At 37.2% G+C, this 21,577-nt stretch overlaps 1 protein-coding gene and 1 pseudogene across 4 annotated transcripts in view; both read right to left on the bottom strand.

Moving 5' to 3' along the window:
• Positions 1 to 21,577, bottom strand: part of RASGRF2 (Ras protein specific guanine nucleotide releasing factor 2) — a 336,767-nt gene that overhangs the window by 260,804 nt on the left and 54,386 nt on the right. The gene's annotated exons all lie outside the window — the stretch shown is intronic.
• Positions 2,757 to 20,728, bottom strand: LOC130458511 (C-1-tetrahydrofolate synthase, cytoplasmic-like; annotated as a pseudogene).

Below are 21,577 nucleotides of genomic sequence, written 5' to 3'. Positions count from 1 at the left end.
AGCCATGGAATGTGCTGTCTCCCAGGAAATGGAGGGGTTCAGCATAGAGGTCCAATAAGCATTTGTCAGATGGGCAGAATGGATGCTTATGCTGAATCAGAAATAACTAAAGACCACTCCAGATCTAATATTCTACATTAGTGCTAATATAACCCTGGATTTTTAACACAACAGAATACATCACTGGGCATGTGAAAATAAAAATCATTGTTTTTTCAGTCTTCGAAAATAAACAGCTCAGTTTCCTTAGAATGCTTATGATAATTATGGGATGAAAAATTCCTATCTGAATAAACAAACCAAGAACAAGCATGAAGCAGTATTCACAAGCTTGTGTCTCATTTGTATTGATTCGTGCCATCACTTTTACTTATCAAACTGACAAATATGTTTTGTTTTCTTTTTTCATCTTGAGCATAGGGGTTGCTTATTTTATTTGTCTTGGTTTGGCTGCAAGTGTTTAGATTTGCAGAGAGTCAACCTGCAATGAAAATACTACACAGAAAACAAGAGTTTCATTTTTGCTCTTTTCAAAGGGCAGCTTCACAAAGAATGATTATTATTCATGGGTAAATATAATGAGCTCCCTCAAAGATAGGGAGCTACCTACAGGTATTTAAACTCTCTCCAGAGAAGGAAAGGGCACAACGAGCAATGACAAGAGGCTCTCTACTAAAGTAAAGGGATAAAGGAGTGGAGCTGAAAGGTATTAGGAGGCAACAAAATTTAGAGTTTTTCCTTTTCTAAAAACACACAAAACTCTGTGCTCTGGCAATTAAAGGAGGGGTGATGATCAATCAATAATAAACATTTTCTAAACACCTACTAGTGTGCAGCTAGATGGCACAGTGGATAGAATACTTGAGCTGAAATCAGGAAGACATCTTCCTGAGTTTAGATTTCTTCTCAGATACTTTACAAACACTGTATACCCCGTTCCTGTTCTTTGTAGAGGTGGGAGAATATGGGAACAGAACAATATATAAATTATCAGCTCAACTAATGTGTCAGTGAATTCTGAACTACTCTTTTCTTTCTTTTTATTCTTTATTCTAATGAATGGCTTGATGAGTAGGGAAAGGGGAGGGATAATAACTAAAATAAAGGTTATGTAAAAACAAAATATTTTAATAAAAATTAAAATTTGGAAAAAAAATCAGAAAACAAAGTCTGATAAGATCACATGTGGATTCACCAAAGTGCATCATCAAAAACTAACAGATAATTTGGATTTTTCAATTCCTTAGTATTTGGTGACTAAAAGATCTAACTTGCCAACCTTGGCATGCTACCATATCTAGCAGACATGATTATCACCTGAATATAAACAGATGTGGCACCAGTAGAACAGTCATTCAAAAAGTATTCACTAGTTGGAGTCGATATTTAGTGGCAAAGTATAGGACTTTAAATCAGCAAGACCCAGGTTCAAATCCTACCTTAGATAACATACAACTAGGTGATAAGGAACAGGACATTCAATTTCTCCAAAATCCAGTTTCACAGATGATCTGCCTCATAGGGTGAATGTGAGGCTCAATAAGATAATGGATAGGAAGAACTTTAAAGCATTAAAATACTATATAATTGCCCATTTTAGGTGAGTGTGTTGGTTTTTCTCCTGGACCTGGGAGTTCACTGGAGTAGAGAACCTCAATGAGAAAATGCTATCCACGTGTGCATGTCTTCAACTGTGCTTTGAGTTCTGGAGAGCTGACTGGGGCATTGAAAGGTTAAAGTTACTTGGACAAGACCACAAAGTCAAGACCTGAGTTTAAGACCCACATCTTCCTAACTCACACAATCTCAAGAGATGATGAGGATGATAATGGTTAATTGATACTGAAAATTACAATGATGATGGTGTTGGTGGCACCACACTGGACATTGTCAGTGGTTAAATTGTCAAAACATCTTAATGACAACAATAAAAACTGTCCCTTCCTACATATTGGGAGCTCACGATTTTAAGCAGACATCAAACTCACAGCAACTGATGATATCTTAGGGACTAATAGAATCATGGGACTCTAGGGTTGGAAGGAACCTTACAGCTCATTTAGTCCTCCCAATGAAGAAATCCTGTCTATAATATCTCTAATATTTTTTAAATTGACATCCATTTATTTCCCCCTATGAGAGTCAAGACATTCCAAAGACATGATACTAATGACACAATCATAACAGATACTTTAAGTAGAACAATCTAACAGTGATGATGGGTTTGCAATTGAAATATATCAATACACTGTCTCCTGGTTCTCCTTATGACAAAGGAAATGTGCTGATCCAGGTCAAGGATTGGTGTGGTTTTTAGTCATGAAATGGCACAAAATGAGGGAAGGGGGCAATAAATTTGTCAAATACAACATTGGTCTTATAGGAACCATTTATAAATATCATGGATAATAAAATGATATGCAATACACCCATTAAAGCAAAGCCAAACATTCAGGTTATCAAATGAATTAAATATGTGAATAAATTACCTGAGCAAGTGTATATATATATATATATACACACACACACATATATATATATATATATATTAAATAAAGAAGCCTATGATATCACTTCCTAGCTGTGTGACCCTGGGCAAGTCACTTAACCCCCACTGCCTAGTCCTTACTACTCTTCTGCCTTGGAACCAATATACAGTATTGATTCTAAGACAGGAGGAGGAGGAGGAGGAGGAGGAGGAGGAGGAGGAGGAGGAGGAGGAGGAGGAGGAAGAGAAGGAGAAGGAGAAGAAGAAGAATCAGAAGAAGAAGAAGAATCAGAAGAATCAGAAGAAGAAGAAGAATCAGAAGAAGAAGAATCAGAAGAAGAGAAGACTATGATGGCATATATCTAGTCTTTCACTCTCTTTTATTTCTAAAATTCCATGATTCTCTGAACCTTGGTTTCTTCTTCCATTTAATTACACGTAAGATTCCTTCCAGTTTTGACTTCAGTTCAAACACTGAGTAAACAACTCCAAATGCCAGTGGTTGTGAATATAGACAAACAAAATAATCTCTGTCCACAAGGAAATTTTATTCTCCTACAGAAATATAATAGGTTCACAAATAAATAAATACAAAGAAATTTCATAAGGGAGAAAGCAGTAGAGAAGTACGGGAATAAGAATGACCTTGGATAGGAGATGACAACTGGGCAGAAATTTTAAGGAAGTTAGGTATTCTAAGAAGAGGACGTGAATACCAGAAATTTGGGACCATCTGTGCAAAGGCATGGAAATGAGAATTGGAATTTTATAGTAGGAGAACAGCTAACAGAACAATTTGGCTGGAGTGGAGAGAACATGAAGTGGAATAATATTAATAAAATGTGAAAGGTAGGAAAGAGATATAGTGTCAAGCAATCTTTAAATACAAGAGTAACAATTCTGTATTTTTCTCTTCAAAAGAATGAGTGGTCATTGAGGTCATTGAAAGTTTCTAAATAGGAGAATGACATGATTAAATCTGTGTTTTAGGAATATTAATTTGGCATGCTATGGAGGATGAATTAGAGAGAGGTGAGACTAAAATCAGAAAAAACAACTAAGATGTTCCATGATAACAGTTTAAGCAAAAATTGAGTGGTGCATGAGTAAGGTAGAAAAATGGTGGAGTGGTAGAATTGGCATGATCTGGTGTCTGATGGTATATGGCACTTGGTAGAAACAAGAGTCAAGAATAACTCCAAGGTTGTGAATTTGGGTAACCAGAAGGATTGTACATCCTGTACAAAGACAACAGATTATGCAGAAAGATTGGATTTTTAGAAAACATAATGAGTCCTCTTTGAAATGTCTATAGGACATCCAGGTGGAGATATCCACTAGGTAGTTGTTACTGAACACTGAATCAGAAGAGAGATTAGAGTTGGATATATCAATTTCAGAGCAGGAAACCAGGGTTTGAAAGATTCTTTGTACCTTCAAAAGGTACAAAAAAAAATTCCTGGCTTTTTTAGTGCAATTTCATTGTTTCACCCAAAAGCACATATATCTGCCTTTCATAGTTTTGTTTATTATTCCCCTTTAACTACTATAAATATGGTTACTTAATATCCAGCTTTATATTTCTTTCAAAACTGCCAAGATTTTTAAAAATCAATTAAAGTACACAAAGTCTTCCTTCCCTTTCATCTTAGAAAAATGATGGGGGAATGAAAGGGGGAAAAACCCTCAGAAACAACAATTTCTAGCACAACTCAGCCAGGGTAAAAGGTAATTCTGAGTTCATTTCAAAATAGGAAGCAGAAGCTTTAGAGACAGAGTGTACTGCTATTTCAGGCCAATGGACCTTGCTGGAAATATAACACTTAATATATTTTAGCCCTCTGATCCCCATCTGAGAAGAAAGAATTAGAGAATTTTAGAGTTTGAGAAGATCCTAAAAGCTCAGCTGCCCCCCAATTGATCAATTGATAATAATATCCATATTTATATTCTATCAATTTCTATTTATATCAACAATAATATACATAATAATTTATTACCACTTACTAAAAGGCAGACAATGTACTTGGCACTAGAAATTCAAAGATAAAAATGAAACAGTCCCTGCCAGGCATGGTGGCTCAGTTCCAGTTGCTGGAGGAGGCTGAGTTAGTTAAGGGCTCCCCTTGAGTTTGAGAGTTCAGAGCTACAATAGGGCCCAAATCAAATAGAGGTCCAAAGCTATGTCAGATACCAATGTGGTGAGTCTCCTGGGAGTGGAAGGCCACCAGGTTGCCTAAGGAGAAGAAAAGCAGTCCAGGCTGGAGAGATCTAACAAGTTAAAGCTTCTGTATCCATTAGTATCTGAATTGGGTTACTGGGCTACTTGCTGGGCCGTTGTATTTCTAGCCTGAGCAAGATACATAGAGACAAATTAAAAAAAAAAAAGAAAGAAAAGAAAAGAAACAATCCCTGACCTCAAGGAGGCACCATGCACTACATACATACATACGTACACACACACACACACACACACACACACACACACACACACACACACATAATATATATATGCAAAATAGTTTAGAAGAGAAGGACTGGGTTGGGGAGAGGCACCTTGGTAAAATCAGAAAAGGCCTCCAGAGAAAGGGACACTTTAAATGATTCTTGAAGGAAATTAGCAATTCTAAGAAACACAGTAGAGGAAGAAATATATGTCAGGCATGGGGACAGCCAGCACAGAACCAAGGACATTAGAAATATTATGGCACATGTGAAAAAAAGCTAGACTAAGGTCAATCTGGTGGGACCAAAAATGGCATGAAAGAGAAAAAAAGTGTAATAAAGATAAGGTATAATGAGGCTAGGGCATCTAGGTAATATAGTACATTAAGTGCCAGACCTAGACTAAGTTCAAATCCAACCTTAGACACAAACTGTGTGACCTGAGGCAAGTCACCTAATTCTGTTGACCTCAGTTTTCTTATCTGTAACATTGTCTAGAGAAGAAAATGGCAAACCACTCCAGTATCCTTGCCAAGAAAACCCTAAGTGGAGTCATGAAGAGTCAGACAAGACTGAAATGCCTGAACAACAAGAACAACTAATAAGACTAGAAAGATAGGTTGAAGCCAGGTTATAAAGCCATTATATAAATGCCAAACTGAGGACTTTGTATTTGATTCTAGAGCCAATATAGGGCCACTACCACCTATTAGTCAGGGGAGTGATGATATCGGACCTGTGCTTTACTGTTAACATTTTGACAGCTGACTAGAGGATGATTTAGAGAAGCAAGACTTCAGGAATGGAGAACAAGAAATTTATCACAATAGTATATGTGAATTTGGATTACATGAAATTAAAAAGGTTCTACACAAAGAAAACAAATGTAGCCCAAATTAAAAAAGTAAACAAGAAACTAGGAGGGGATGCAAATTAACAGATCATTTCTCCAATATGTAGGAAACTAAGTCAAATTTGTAAAAATATGAGTCATTCCCCGACTGATAAATAGTCAAAGTATATGAACTAGCAGTTTTCGGAGGAAAAAAATCAAAGCTATATCAATAGTCATATCAAAAAGTGATCTAAATCACTATTGATTAGAGAAAAATAAATTAAAATAACTGAGATGCCATCTCATACTTATCACATTGATTAAGCACAGAAAGGAAAATGACAAATATTGTATGGGGATGTAGAAACACTGAGACAGTAATGCACTGATGGTAGAGTTATAACATATTGTGGACACAGAATCAACAAGACTCAGCAATTCATGGGATATCTAATAAAGTGTCACATTCAGTTATAAAGGTAAAATTAGTACCAGGAATAGAACCAGAAGTCAGATCTCCAAAACCTTAGTCTAGCACTGTTTCTATCACTACATATCAATGAAGAAGTTTATTTAATTCATTCATCTTCCAGTTTCCTCTTCAGAAGAGATGAAGTATTGTCAACATGAAGCTTTTCTTTATTCTCCCTCCCTCTACACCTTCAAGGAAACCTGTCATGATTTACTCAAGCTTTGTAAATAAATGTGAAAACAAAGAATTAGCACACATTGGACTACTAATGTTCACCTCTAATAAGCAAAATCAGTCAATAGCCAAATTGTCCAGACCAGAATAAACATAATCTTTCTCAATTTTACCATCTCCATGAGAGGAGATCTGTTGCGTAGGCTCATGGATTCAGCAGGTACATTCAACAGACACAATGTCCTCAGTATATATTTCCATTGATTTAGAAATCCAGCTAAAAAGATTATACCCATCATATTAATCTGCACAATACTTCCTGGAATATATCAGACAACACCAACAAATGCAACCACTAGTTTTGTAAAGAATGGTGATTTGGGATAGGAAATTAACTTGCTTAATTCTTTTACTAACAAAGTGCCTCGTGAAGGAAAGTTAGTAGAATGATGGCAGACTTATATACAAGCATGACTTATAAAATTTGGGGAGGAAGTCAGGTGCAGGGGAAAGGGCACTGAACTTGGGAATTATGGGCCCTAACTCAAATCCCAGATCTTTCATTTAACCTCCAATTTAACCAGGGAAAATCTATTTAACCTATCTAAGCCTCAGTCTCCCCACCTGTCTAATAAGGTTGGACTAGATGACACCTGAGGTCCTTCCATCTCAGAGACAAAGATTCTATAGTAAATCCAAGACCCAACCTATAGAGACTACATGGTTTCATTGGCAACTAAATAAATATGGCCCTGATTGTTAATAAGTCAGCCCTTCATGAAAATGAGAATGGCTTGAAAAAGGAAATATGTGATATCCTATTATGTTTCAAAATCAGGAAGGAGAGCAAAATATTCAAGTACATCAGAAACCCAGTAACCGACAATTATTATTTTTTCTCTTAAATAACAGGAAACTGTTCAATTGTGTTTGTAGTTAAGGAGCAAAAAAAATCTCATTCTGGCTTCCAGCCTCAGGTTATTCCAGAAAACCTCAAATGCTCTTGTTACATGAATGAGCCAGTCTGCCAAGATTAATACAAACACAAGTCACATCAGTCAACTTTCAGTTCTCCTTGTTTTACCAACTATGTGTATGTTCGGATCTGTGGTATGTGCTTATGTTTTCAGAGAGGAATTTTCAAACAGTAGAATGGAAATGTGTTCAACTGAGCACTACCCTTCTTATTTCCATCTATGTCCAAGTTAAGCGATGACTCTTCTAAACAAGACAACTAAATACAAAGACCTTAAAAGACTTCCCATTTAAATAGCAAATGTTTTACATGTGAGGAATGCCTTCTAATCTGCAAGGAAGAAAAATAACAATTCTTATTTTTCTTTTAAAAAATGAGTTTGCAGGGGGCAGCCAGGTAGCTCAGTGGATTGAGAGCCAGACCTAGAGATAGGAGGTCCTAGGTTCAAATCTGGCCTCAGACACTTCCCAACTGTGTGACCCTGGGCAAGTCACTTAATCCCCATTGCCTAGTCCTTACCACTCTTCTGCCTTGGAACCAATACACAGTATTGATTCCAAGATGGAAGGTAAAGGCTTAAAAAAAATGAATTTGCCATATCTAAATTATGGGATCATAGAAAAAAGCTGGAAGAAACCTTAGTTCAAACTCTTCATTTTATAGGTGAGGAAACTGAGGCTAAAGGTTGCAAATAGTAAAAGACAGAGGCAAGATTTGAATCCAAATGTTCTGATTATAAGTGGCTTGAAACTCCACCACTGATATATTATATAATGAATCTGAAATGATTCACCTTTTATTTTAATCCATGAAATGCAAAATAAATTCTAACAGGTAGTTTGTAATTAAGCCTTTAAAATCAAATGTCTCAAAAAATATGAGCTATAAGAACTACCAACAAATTTACCCTTTTTTTTTTCAGTTTAAAGAAAGGACTAATTAGAATCTTTAGGGGTTCTCTTCTAGGGCCAGGAATTGACTTTTCCCAACTTCAACTCTGCCTGACCAAACTGGAGGCAATACAGGGAACCTCATTAGCAGTTTAAGTTTGGCTCCAGGACACCCCAAAAGACTCAGAGAAATGCATTTTCCCCAAAGCAGCCCCACGACTAAGGTGAGTTTTCCAGTTTGCTTGACAATTCTGTCATAATGAAATGGTACAAAGTTGACAACTTATAAAAAAGAAAAGAGACACTTATGCTATTATAAACCCATTCTTTTCTAAATAATAAATTTACATCTTGCAAATATGTCACAAAATTATAGTTTACTTATATAGTTAAGAATCAAGGAAAACTAGTCTCAGAAGAAAAAGGGCAATGGAGAGGTACATAGAGGTCATGTACAAAGTGAAACATGTAACAAACAAGGAACTACAAAAAAAAAGTAAAGTAAAAGATGCCATTTTTAGGTGTAAAAGCAAGAAAGATGCACTAGTAATGTAGTTAAGAGTGAGAGAAGACCACTGGACAGTCTCAGCACCCCTGCAGGCATCTTCTAGATGTCAAAAAATAATGAGGAAGGCCTCTAGAACATTGAGCTAATCTATGGCAAACTGAGAATACCATATAGAAAACAATCTCATAAGATAGGTAAACATGGTTGCACTGGAATACTCATAGCAAGGATGTAACAGATTCATTTGAACAATGACATGGATTCCTCTTCTGTAGAAGGCAAATTAGGGCAGCTAGGTGGTCCAGTGGATAGAGTACCTGGCCAGGAATCAGGAAGATCTGAATTCTAATACAGCCCCAAACACTTACTAGCTGTATGACCCTGGGGAAGTCACTTAACCCTATATGCCTCGGTTTCCTTATTTGTAAAATGAGCTGAAGAAGGAAATGGGAAACCACTCCAGTATTTTTCCCAAGAAAATTCCAAATGAGGTAAAAAAGAATCAGACATGACTAAAACGACTGAATAACACCAGGCATATTACATAAAATGCTTATGTTTCTTGATATCCCGTAGATATGGGATCAGCTTGATCAGATTTAACCAAATAAGATTATGAGGCACAGCCCTCTGTTTAGATCTAAGGGGCACTCCCTATGGAATGCTGGCATGCCTGCTGTTGGCTTACTAATAGGACACAGGGAGCTCAAGATGACTGGTTGAAAACTTAGGAGAATACACATTGTGAGGTCTCATCCCTCCCAAAAAGGCTGGTCTGACTTCCGTCCTCTCATGCCAGACTTTGAGAGGACAGACAGGTATTCTGTGGTGGAGGGAGGAGAGAAATGGGAGCATGCGTAGGCATATTTGTTTTCCTTTCTAGGAGTAGTTGATGGCAACTTGTAGCAAAAGCATATGGCAGAAGTTGGCACATGCTTGTACAAATATTAAAATGAAACCTTCCTGTGGGTAGTTTCCTCTAAACTGATGCAACCGAGACTAGCTTTGAGCAGAAGCCACAGCAAGTTGTGAGTTCTTACCAGGTAGCCTGAGAGAAGAGTCCATGGACCTCGGAAAGAATCAAGAATCCCTGAAGACCAGCATTCAAACACAGGTCTTTCTAAAGATACAAAGGGATTTCCCAAAGCACATGCTCCTTGGGAAAGAAGATCATTTATCTGCTTGGAGAGTAAAGTCAGTGATTTACTAGAACAAGGTGCATCTGAAGGGGGTTGCTTGTTCTGGAGCCCTTGCACCAAAATATTTCTTTTCCAGGGGAAACTAATCCACAAGGCAGGAATGAATGCAAATATTGGGAGGACTGCATAAGACTCTATGCGGAAAACTGACTAACCAGAATGTCAAAGGGGGGGTCCTTATAATAACCCCAAGTTCAGAACCCTTCTAGGGGCAGCTGATGGATTGAATGTTATGTGTGTTTCTGTATATGGTTATGGACTCCTGGATTTTATAGAATTTATAGAATTTCTAGGGGATTAAATAAAATCTGTCCTATAGAGTAGATGAATTTGATAAAAAAAAAGATATGCTTGTACAGGATGTTGAAACTATTTTAATCATTTTGGGGAAGTACCAGCTACATATTATAAAGTAAATATACAAGGAAACAAACTAGGAAATTGGAGTAACCTATGCAGATGCAAACAGCAAGCCAAAGCTAAAAAATGACCCTTTGAGGAGTCAATCTCCAGGACCTATGTGGGCCCAGAGTCACTGGGAAATCATAGGCTTCATAGGAACAAACAAATTGAAAACCTAGACTATTCCTAAGGGAGAATATAAATGGGTCTTTCTTTTTTAAAGTTCCTACCAATAGGTCTAATTTTTTTTAATTCTACCCTTCAAATTTATAGACTGCTTATAATATTAAAATCTAATCTTTGCAGCTAAAGGTTTTATTAAGCCATAAGATAGCTAAGATTATTCTATCTAACCTTCCACTGTATGAGTGCTGCTTAACAGAATTGAACAGAATAAATGATGCCGGGAACAGAAGGATGTTTTAGTTAGGATCTAACTATTCTGGAAAATGCTTCCATCAAAACATTTCATTAATTCATTCATTCAATAAACATTTATTAAGCACCTACCAGGCCTTTTGTGCTAGATGCAGGAGATAGACAAAAATGAAATAGGACTTGCTTTTAAGAACCTATTATACAGAATAGAAAAAAAAGGGAAGACACAAGAATAACATTAAACAAATGAAAATATATATACATATACACAAAGCAAATATACTAATTTTCAAAGGGAGAAGGCAGTAGCAAAGGGGTAGAAATTAGGTAAGTCACATATAAGAGGCTTTACTTAAACTGGGGCATAAATTTAGAAATTCTGAAAGGTATACCTAACTACCTTATATTTAACTATATAATTTATTTTTATTCATTCTCTTCATAGTCTAATATGTATTTGGGGTACCCCCTAAAAACAGCAATTTTGTTGTTCTCTGAAGCCCTAACACTTGGCATGGTGCCTGGGAAATAGTTTAATAATGTTTGTAGGTTGATCTGTAAATGGCAATTTTCAGGGATTTGCAAATGATAAATTAAAAAGCTTTCATGTTAGTATAGTAGTCAGAGACCAGTGGAGATTGAATTCAGGTTAGAGGAAGAAGTCACTCAAATCTAGACATAAAAGCTTATTAGAACCCAGAATCTAATTCATGATTTTTTCATCACAATGGAAATTAGCCCAGAAACTTCTTATATAATATTCAAGAGTTAAGTAAGATTTTAAAAGAGAAGGGAAAGAATGCTCTACTTGTGGGAAGCCTTATGGGCAGAGTAACAATTCTACTTGAGAGTGAAAATACAGTAAAGATAACCAAGCAAGAAGATATCTATAGGTACTTCCCCCTACTCAACATCAGCCCCTCCTGAAATTCCTTCTCCCAAATTGCAATGGCTAATGAAAAAAATTGGGGAAAGAATAAAAAAAATTGAAAATTCTGAAATTATTTCTTTTAAACTACTTCAGGAACCAAAAAGGGGGGGGGGGGGGGACAACTGCTATATTGCTATTTGACAGCAAAAACTCACTAACAACTTGATAGATGTTAAAATGAAAAAAAAAAATTTCACCTAAATCAAAAGTACAATGAACAATAAGTCTAAACTTCAGACAAAAAAGAAAGGTCAGAATAGAATGAAAGTATGATGCCAGGCATTAAGTTGGAAGGACTTGAATTCAAGTCTGATCTAAAACTCATCCTAGCTGTGTGCCAAGGGCAAGTATTTTAATTGCAGTTTCCTACTCCTCACCTTTCTTCTGTCTTGGAATTTATACTAAGTGAAATGGTAAGGAAAGATCCTAGATTTTGGGAAAAGAACTCACTATTTGACAAAAACTGTTGAGAAAATTGGAAAATAGTATGGGAGAGATTAGGTATAGATCAACATCTTATACCCTATACCAAGATAAATTCAAAATGGGAAAATGACTTAAATATAAAGAGTGAAATCATAAATTAGGTGAACATAGAAGAGTATACCTGTCAGATCTGTGGGACAGGAAGGAATTTAAGACCAAGCAAGAGATAAAGGACATTACAAAATGTAAAATGAATGATTTTTATTTATATCAAATTAAAGAGGGGTTGTACAAACAAAACCAATGCAACCAAAATTAGAAGGAAAGCAACAAACTGGGGAGGCGATTAATAACAAAACTCTCTGACAAAGGTTTTATTTCCCAAATATATAAGGAACTAAGTCAAATCTACAAAAAAAATCAAGCCATTCCTCAATCAACAAATGGTCAAGAAATATGAATAGACTGTTCTCAGATGAAGAAATCAAAACTATCAATAATCACATGAAAATGTGTTCCAAATCCCTCCTTATTAGAGAAATGCAAATCAAAACCACTCTGAGGTACCACCTCACACCTAGCAGATTGGCCAATATGGCAGCAAAGAAAAGTGACAAATGTTGGGGGGAATGTGGCGAAATTGGGACATTAATACACTCTTACACAACAGTGACTGTCAAGTCATAGTGCTCACCAAACCATTTCATCATTCGGCCCATGAGTTTTGTGAAGCTAAAGGAAAACTCAAATACTAAAAGGCTAACATCAGATCATACTTTATGGGAAGTTTTGCTTTTTTCACCCCAACACAAGTCTGGGAATTGATCCAACCATTCTGGAGGGCAATTTGGAATTATGCCCAAAGAACTTTAAAAGTTTGCCTTCCCTTTGATCCAGCCATACCACCACTGGGTTTGTACCCCAAAGGGATAATAAGGAAAAATACTTATACAAAAATATTTCTAGCCACGCTCTTTGTGGTGGCAAAAAATTGGAAAATTAGGGGGTGTCCATCGATTGGGGAATGCCTGAACAAATTGTGGTATCTGATGGTGTGAGAATATCATTGTGCTGGAAGGAATGATGAACTGGAGGATTTCTATCTGAACTGGGAACACCTCCAGAAATTGAGGCAGAGTGAAAAGAGCAGAACCAGGAGAACATTGTACACAGAGATTTATACACTGTGGCACAATCGAATGTAACAGACTCTTCTACTAGCAGCAATGCAATGGCCCAGGACAATTCTGAGAGACTTGTGAGAAAGAACACTATCTACTTCCAGAGAAAGAACTATGGGAGTAGAAACACAGAAGAAAAACATATCATTGATCACATGGTTCAATGGGAAAATGATTGGGGTTTTGGCATTAAAATATCACTCTACTGCAAATATAAATAATATGGAAATGAGTTTTGAATAATGATACATGTATAACCCAAGGGAATTGCTTGTCAGCTGCGGCGGGGGGGGGGGGGGGAAGAGGGGGGAAGGCAGGTGAGAGAAGAGAGATAGGGAAAATCATGAATCACATAACCATGGAAAAATATTCTAAATTAATCACTTAATTTTTTAAAAGAGCAATGGTAAGGGTTTTTTTTTTAAATTGAATGAATGTATATCTCAAATCTAAAAGAATTTAAATTTAAGACATGCATTCATCCTGATTTTGACTCTTGTTTTTAACCTCGAAATCAAAACATACATACATGTATAAAGCAGATTTTAACAAGTTTGTCCTATGTAATCCATTATTTACTGATGCTTTCATATCTGTGAATACTAACAGAAAAGCCAGCAAGAAATATCTAATTAACACCTATTTTCTTCCATATTCACAATTTTTCTCCAATTTTAAATCATTTATCAAAATTATAGTCCTCAATCAAGTAAAATAGATCACAGTCTATAGGTATCTCATTTCAAAATGAAGGAGGTGATTTTATCATTGATCTTCATCAAGAAACTTCATTAAAGCTCTTGTAAGTTCATAGGGAATTGTGAAACAAATTGCTAATTAAGAGAACAAGCTAATCCAATTGGAAAAATTATAAACCAATACAACTAATTAACATTAAAGCTAACTTACTGACATTAATAATTCTTAACACACTGTTAGAGAAAGCAGTTATTGGACATCACTTACCATATGAAAGACAAACAAATTTAGACCTTGATGACTCTATTTGAAAATCAATCTAAAACTCCAAGAAAGTAAAAGCAAATGTAATATTCTCTCCACAGAGTCTATGTGTGTCCTTGGCTTTTAATAGTAAAGTATTTTTATGGCACTATTGACTTTGGTGCAAGTTATCACTTCAGTGAATACAACTGCAGGAGATAAATCTTACACAACAGTGACTGCCAAGTCATAGTGTTCAGCACACCATTTCATCATTCAGCCCATGCGTTTTGTGAAGCTAAAGGAAAACTCAAACACTAAAAGGCTAACACCAGATCATACTTTATGGGAGGTTTTGCTTTTTTCACCCCAACTCAAGTCTGGGAATTGATCCCTTACCTTAACAGAGCTTTCAAAAAAGGAAACATTCAAAAATATAATTGACACCAAGCTGTAATATAACCGTATAACTATTTTTTCAGGGCCAGATCTGACCTTTGCTATTGCCTCAATACTTTAGGTAGAGTGACAGCAGATGGCAGTAGTGTGCAGCACTTGTGCAACAGATGTGGCAATTAATGCTTTTCCTAAGATTTAAATTGATGGCTCAGCCTATCCAAGCCTTCTTAGATTTCACTATCATCATTTTGCCATTTCCATGCTATGTTAATGTACCCTTATAGGATGGAAGCTCATTTTGGTTTTGAATACATAGCAGCTGGTAAATAGTAAGTGATTAATAAATGTTTATTGAATGAATTAGTGATCTAGACATAGAGGGATAAATACATACATTTACTGTTGCTGTTGAGAATTCAGTCATATCTAATTCAATGCCAAATGCCTGATCCTTTTATCCATCACTGTTTCTCAAATTGCCCAAGCTCATTTTGTTGCTTCTGTGACACTATCCATCTCCATCCTCTGCCATCTCTTTTTGCCTTCAATATTTCTCAGCATCAGTCTTTCCCAATGAGTCCTGTCTTTTCATTATGTGGCCAAAGTATTTCAACTTCACCTTCAGTATCTGTCCTTACCAACAAATAGTCAGTTAATTGCTGTAAGCGGTGATTCAGTTAAACTCCTAGTTGTCCAAGGAACTCTCAAAAGTCTTGTCCAACACTATCATTCAAAAACATCAATTCTGTGACATTCAGCTTTCCTTATAGTTCAGCTCTCAGAGTCAAACATAACTACTGGAAAAACCACTGCTTTGACTCTACTGATCTTTGTTGGCAAAATGATATCTCTGCTTTTTAATATGCTGTCCATATTGGCCATAGCATTCCTTCCAAGGAGCAATCATTTTCTAATTTCATGGCTGTAGTCACCATCTGCGGTGATTTTTGAACCCAAGAATATAAAATTGGGCACTGCTTCCATTTCTTCTCCCTTAATTTCTAGGAAGTGATGAGATCAGATACTACTGTGTTAGTTTGTTTCTTTGACCATTTGTTTTAATATTAAGCTTCAAGATAGCTTTTACACTCTCCTCTTTCACCCTCATCAAGAAGCTTCTCAATTTTTCTTTACTTTCTGCCATCAAAGTGGTATTATCTGCTCATCTGTGGTTGTTGAAATTTCTCCTGACAACCTTAATTCTGGCTTTTGAATCTTCCATCCTGGAATGTCACATGATGTACTATGTATATAAATTAAATAAGATGGCAAAGGCTTCAGTGTAGTTAATGAAGCAAAAGCAGATGGTTTTTCCCCCCCTAGAGTTCCCTTCCTTTCTCCATAATCCAGAAAATGCTGGCAATTTGGTCTCTAGTTCCTCTGCTTCTTCAAAAACCAGCCTGCACTTTAGGTAATCCTTGGTTCCCACACTGCTGAAGTTCAGCTAACAAAATCTTAAGCATAACCTTTCTGGCATATGAAATCAATACAATTATTCAATAGTTTGAACATTCTTTGGCATAAGCCCTTCCTTAGGATTGAGATATAAACTGATCTTTTCCAAACTAGTGGCTGTGTGTATGTGCATGTACATATGTATTCTACTAAAGTTAACATATCAACCATCATTTTCACTCAAATGCCTACTATTCCAATAGGATTCTCTTAGACCTTGACAGTTCCAGTCTATTTTCCTTCTATTTCATCCTTTGAACCTGCTCCCTTGAACCAAGAGTACAAAATATACATTATATGCAGGAACAGAAATATTATTTAGAGGATATCTTGTAGATGTCAAACTCTGAAGGAAAAAAGTAAGAGAAACAAGCAAGACAGTTATATATATGTAAATATATATATATAAGACAGTTATGTATATATATATATATATGTATGTATGTTTTGGTCAAATGATGCCGTCTTTAGGGCAGGGAAGGGGAGGAAGAAAGGGAGATGCCTGGGAATTTCAATGTAACTAATTAATTAATTAAAAATGAAAACCATGTGTTAACATAAAGAATTTACTACCAAATTAATATCTTCTACTTCATGACTCTGATCATATAGTGGAAATCCATTGCTAAAAAAACATTTCTGATGGTACTTCCCTCAGTGAATCAAGTCCAAATACCTTTAGATGAAGCTAGGTGGATAGAATGGATAGAGCATTATGTCTAGAGTCAGGAAGACCCAAATTCAAATCTAGATTGATTCTTTTTTTAATATTTAAATTGTTTTATGCAATTGAATTGTTTAAGGACCTATAAAGTCTTCCATGATGTAAAGCAAATCTATACATGATAATGTAAATCAGACACTACAAATATAGACTTCTGGGTAAACTTCCAAAGTAGCTCCTGGCAGATACACCTAATCAGTTCAGAACAATCCATTCACTTGTTCTGATACAGGATCTGTTAGATTTTTATGGTTTGACTGAATATTTAATTGGTGGTTGCCAGAGATTTAATTGCTAAATCCCAAAAATGAATTACTAAAGTAAATGGAATTACTGGCAGTTTATTTACAATAGAGGGAAGATATTAAGGATGAGAGAAAAGGGGAGAGAGAGAGGCAGATAGAGCTCTGACTTCCTCAGAGCCAGGTAGAAAGTCTAAGCCCCAGCCAGGAGAAAGGAGTCTCAAGGCGATGGGCCATTCTGGAAGGTTCACACCTCCAGAAAGGGCAAGGAAACTAAGTCAGCCTTTCATTCACTGCAGTGACCATCTAAAAGGAAAGCAGTCTGAGGTCTTCTGCATAAACTTCTCCAGGGGTTCAGTTCCACAGCCAAGTGTCTTCACTCCAAAGCTGAGTGTCTGTCTTCCAGTCTCTCCTCAAGTGTCTGTCTTCCAGTCTGACTCCTAGTGACTGAATCTATCAATTGATTGTTTCCTTGTGTGCCTCTGTTTCCTCTATTTAAAGACCTTTTTCTCTGGTGTCACCTCCCCTAAATCACCTCCCCTACCAATCACAGCAGATGCTCCTCTCCAGGACTGCCCACTCTTTCACATGTGGGTCACAGATCTCCCACTCAATGTATGAAATGGGTGTTCACACCTTTTGTGGTTAGTTCACACATTTTTGTAGTTAAAATGGGTAGATCTACTTTAAATACTGAGTTAACACTTTGGGGATTAAAATCTAAAAATAGATAGAGGACTAGAATTTTTTTCTTCACTATCAAGGAAGAGCTAAGTACCTTCATTGTTATAATCAGGGGAGAGCTATATCCAATATTCACAGATCTAAGTCAATATCATAGAAACAGGGCTGAGTTGGGAGACCAGGCATTGTACTGCTACCAAAGGGTACAAATATCCAGCACCAACAATGGTCCAAATGCCATGGATTTGAAGAATAGAACCCATGGGCAAACCTTACTTCTCTGGATTATGGGACAAGGTCAGATGTGTTTTAGCCATGCAGATGGGTAGGTTTCCAAATCCCTGCTTTGCCTAGACTTCAACTTTATGCTGAGCCTCTGGTAATAATTCAATGTCATCTGCCCCATAGATTTTCTGTGCAATTTTCCTGATCTTGTCTACATCAGGGAGCTCCATGTCATAGAAGAACTGGAAGTGACTTGGTGCCTGTGATGCTCTCTGGACTTCATGACCAAGGGCAGTACCCCTTTCCCTCCTTCTGTGCAGTGAGTACACTTTATTGCATCAAAGGCTCCAGTTTCCTTAGCCAAAGGAGCAACTAGCTCCACTTCTGCTTCAGTTAGCCTCAGATTCTTAATAGCTATATGACCCTGGGAAAGTCTTTTCATTTCTATCTGCCTCAATTTCCTCAACAATAAAATGGAGATAATAATAGCACCTATCTCCCAAGATTGTTATGAGAATCAAATGAGATAATATCTGCACAATGTCAGGCACATGGTAAGAGCTTAATAAATGTTTGTTCCCTTTCCTTTACTTCTTTATCAGGTCCTCTACAACTTGGCTCCAATTGTTATTCTCAGACTTCTCAAACTACTCTCTAAGCTACAACCAAATTGTACTCCTTGTCACTGACCAAACATATCCTACAGTTTATCAAAGGCCATGACATTATTAATAATATTCCCTGAGTCTAGAATATCCTCTTCCTCATTCACAGGCTGTTGAAGTCCTTTTCCTCCTTTATATTCCAGCTCAAAAACCACTTCTTTCATGAAAATATCCCTAAATTCTATCTTTTCAGACATGGGCTAGAGCTAAGAGACCCCATGGATAAATTACTAAACCTGCAAGTGAGTAAGATTTATCTTCTTGAATTCAAATCTGGCCTCAGACATTTACTAGCTGTATGACACGTCACTTAACCCTGTTTGCCTCTGTTTTCTCACCTGTGAAATGAGATAAAGAAAGAAATAGCAAAGCATTTCAGTGTCTTTGCCAAGAAAACTCCAAATGAGGGATAGTTAGGTGACTCAGTGGATTCAGAGTCAGGCCTAGAGATGGGAAGTCCTGGGTTCAAATATAACCTCAGACACTTCCTAGCTGTGTGACCCTGGGCAAGTCACTTACCCCACCCATTGTCTAGACTTTACTGTTCATTTACCTTGAAACCAATAACAATATTTATTCTAAGACAGAAGAATTGGGACAGACCTAAACAACAAAAATCTGCAGCCTGAAGCAATCTTTCCCTTTTCTAAAATCTTAGATTAATCTTGACTACATCTATATACTTTCACATTCTACTTTATATCACATATATGTGTGTGTGTATACATATATGCATACATGTATTTATCTTAGTTCCCCTACTAGAATATATGCTCCTTGAGGGCAGGAACCATGTCTTATGTATCTTTTTTTTTTTTTAATCCTTACTTTCTGTCTTAGAATGCAAATTAGTATTGGTTCCAAGGCAGATGAATGGTAAGGGCTGGGCAATGGAGCTTAAATGATTTACCCAGGATCACACAGCTAGGAGGTATCTAAATCCAAATTTGAACCCAGGACCCCCTATATCCAGGCCTGGCTATCCTCTGAGCTACCTACCTGCCCCCCCCCCCTTATTTATCTTTATATCTCCTTCAGGGCCTATATCTCACTGGGTTATTCAATAAGTATTTATTAAGCAACAACTTTGTAACAGACTGGATTCACACAAAGACAAATACTAGAGTCCCATTCATCAAGGAGTTTCCCTTCTACCTGGGCAAAACAACACCCCCTTGGAAAAGTGAATAAACATAAACAAAGCAAAACAGAGTGAATAAAAAAAGGGGGGAGAGAGGAGATAGGCAACTAGGAAGTTCAGGGAAGGGAAGAAATTCCAGGCAAGGAGGACAAATGGCTAAAAGCAAGAGAAGAGACAGGAGAAAGCTTTCCATATACTGAGAATGTAGACCAGCCTGGCAGGAATATGGATTTCATGAAGGAGAGTTGTATACAATAAGCCTGCAAAGGCATCCACTGCCTGACTAAAACATCTGAGAGAGGGCTTTGTGTTTTATCCTAGAGGTCACATGGATCCCTGCAGCATCTAGAGCAAAGACGTGATATAAACAAACCTGCACTTTAGGAATAATTATCAATTTGGCAGCTCTATGGAAGATGGTTTTGAGAGGGGATGGGGAGTCCAGGAACCCACTTGAGCAGCTACTGCAATAGTCTAGAGAAGAAGTAAAGAGATATAACCCCTAAAAATAGTTTTTAGTTTAATTAAGCAATTTAACTTAAGCAAATTTGAAAATTTCTTTAAGATGAAATGATATTGTGGAACAAACTTTGACATCATTGCCTAAAAAAAGGCATCTTTTTCTCTCACTTTTTTTTTTAATCCACACCTTCAGTTTTAGTATTAATTCTAAGATAGAAGAGTAAGAAGGGCTAGGCAGTCAAGGTTAAGTGACTTGCCCAGGTTCCCACACCTGGGAAGCATCTAAAGTCATATTTGAACCCAGGTCTTCCCAACTCCTGGCCTGGTACTCTATCCACTGTGCTACCTAGCTACCCCTCACTCACTTTTTATTAGGGATTTCTCAACTTGATCTAATAAGAAGAGGCTGAATCAAATGCTAACCAGACTGTTCACTCTGAACCTTAACTTGACATCAGCAACAACCTAGACTTCAAACTTGACCCTCTCCCTTCCCCCCTCTCTTTCTCCCTCCCTCCTTCTCTCTCTCTCTCTCTCTCTCTCTCTCTCTCTCTCTCTCTCTCTCTCTCTCTCTCTCTCTCTCTCTCTCTCTCTCTCTCTCTCTCTCTCTCTCTCTCTCTCTCTCTCTCTCTCTCTCTCTCTCTCTCTCTCTCTCTCTCTCTCTCTCTCTCTCTCTCTCTCTCTCTCTCTCTCTCTCTCTCCCACCCCCCCAGTAAGAGCCTTGATGGACTCACTCCCAAGCTAATCAAAGAAAAAGTGAACTTTATATCATCTTCCAGCTTTCTGCAATAAGATCTCTCTTCCTGGGAGGAGTAAAACGGTGTCATTTCTTCCCCACAATTGGAAGGCAGGATATTCTAACTTCACTCTGGGAGGTGGGCTTCAAATCCCAGCAAAGGCAGAGTGTGAGGATGCCAGTGTCCAGGAGCAGGCAGGACTTGCACCAAGAGCAGCTGACTGGAGAGAGTTGAATTAGATGGAAGAGCAAGTGAGACTGATCTCAAACAGGCAGAGCTGATTAGAGGTTCAAGATCAGGAATGGGAGGGGAGGAGGACAAAGCATGGGAACAAAGATTCCCATGAGCAGTTGACTTGGCTACAGCAAAAGCCTTGAAGTCTGTTTGCCCCCAGGCTATGATGTCACAAAAACTCCCTCTCTCCCCACCTCTCTTTGATATCAATCTACTGTGATGGCCACAACTGAAACAAATTACTTGATTTTATTAACCTTTGCTGTTAATGTCATAAAGAGAGGATAAACAATCAGAATGGCTCAAACTTTCTTGATGTCCAAAACAATGCAATACATCAACCTATCCAGAGGACCCTCTGG

Source organism: Monodelphis domestica, chromosome 3 (assembly GCF_027887165.1).
Source record: "Monodelphis domestica isolate mMonDom1 chromosome 3, mMonDom1.pri, whole genome shotgun sequence".
Lineage (NCBI taxonomy): Eukaryota > Metazoa > Chordata > Mammalia > Didelphimorphia > Didelphidae > Monodelphis > Monodelphis domestica.
The sequence above is the reverse complement of the archived record's forward strand: the minus strand, read 5'-3'. Positions and strand labels throughout refer to the sequence as shown.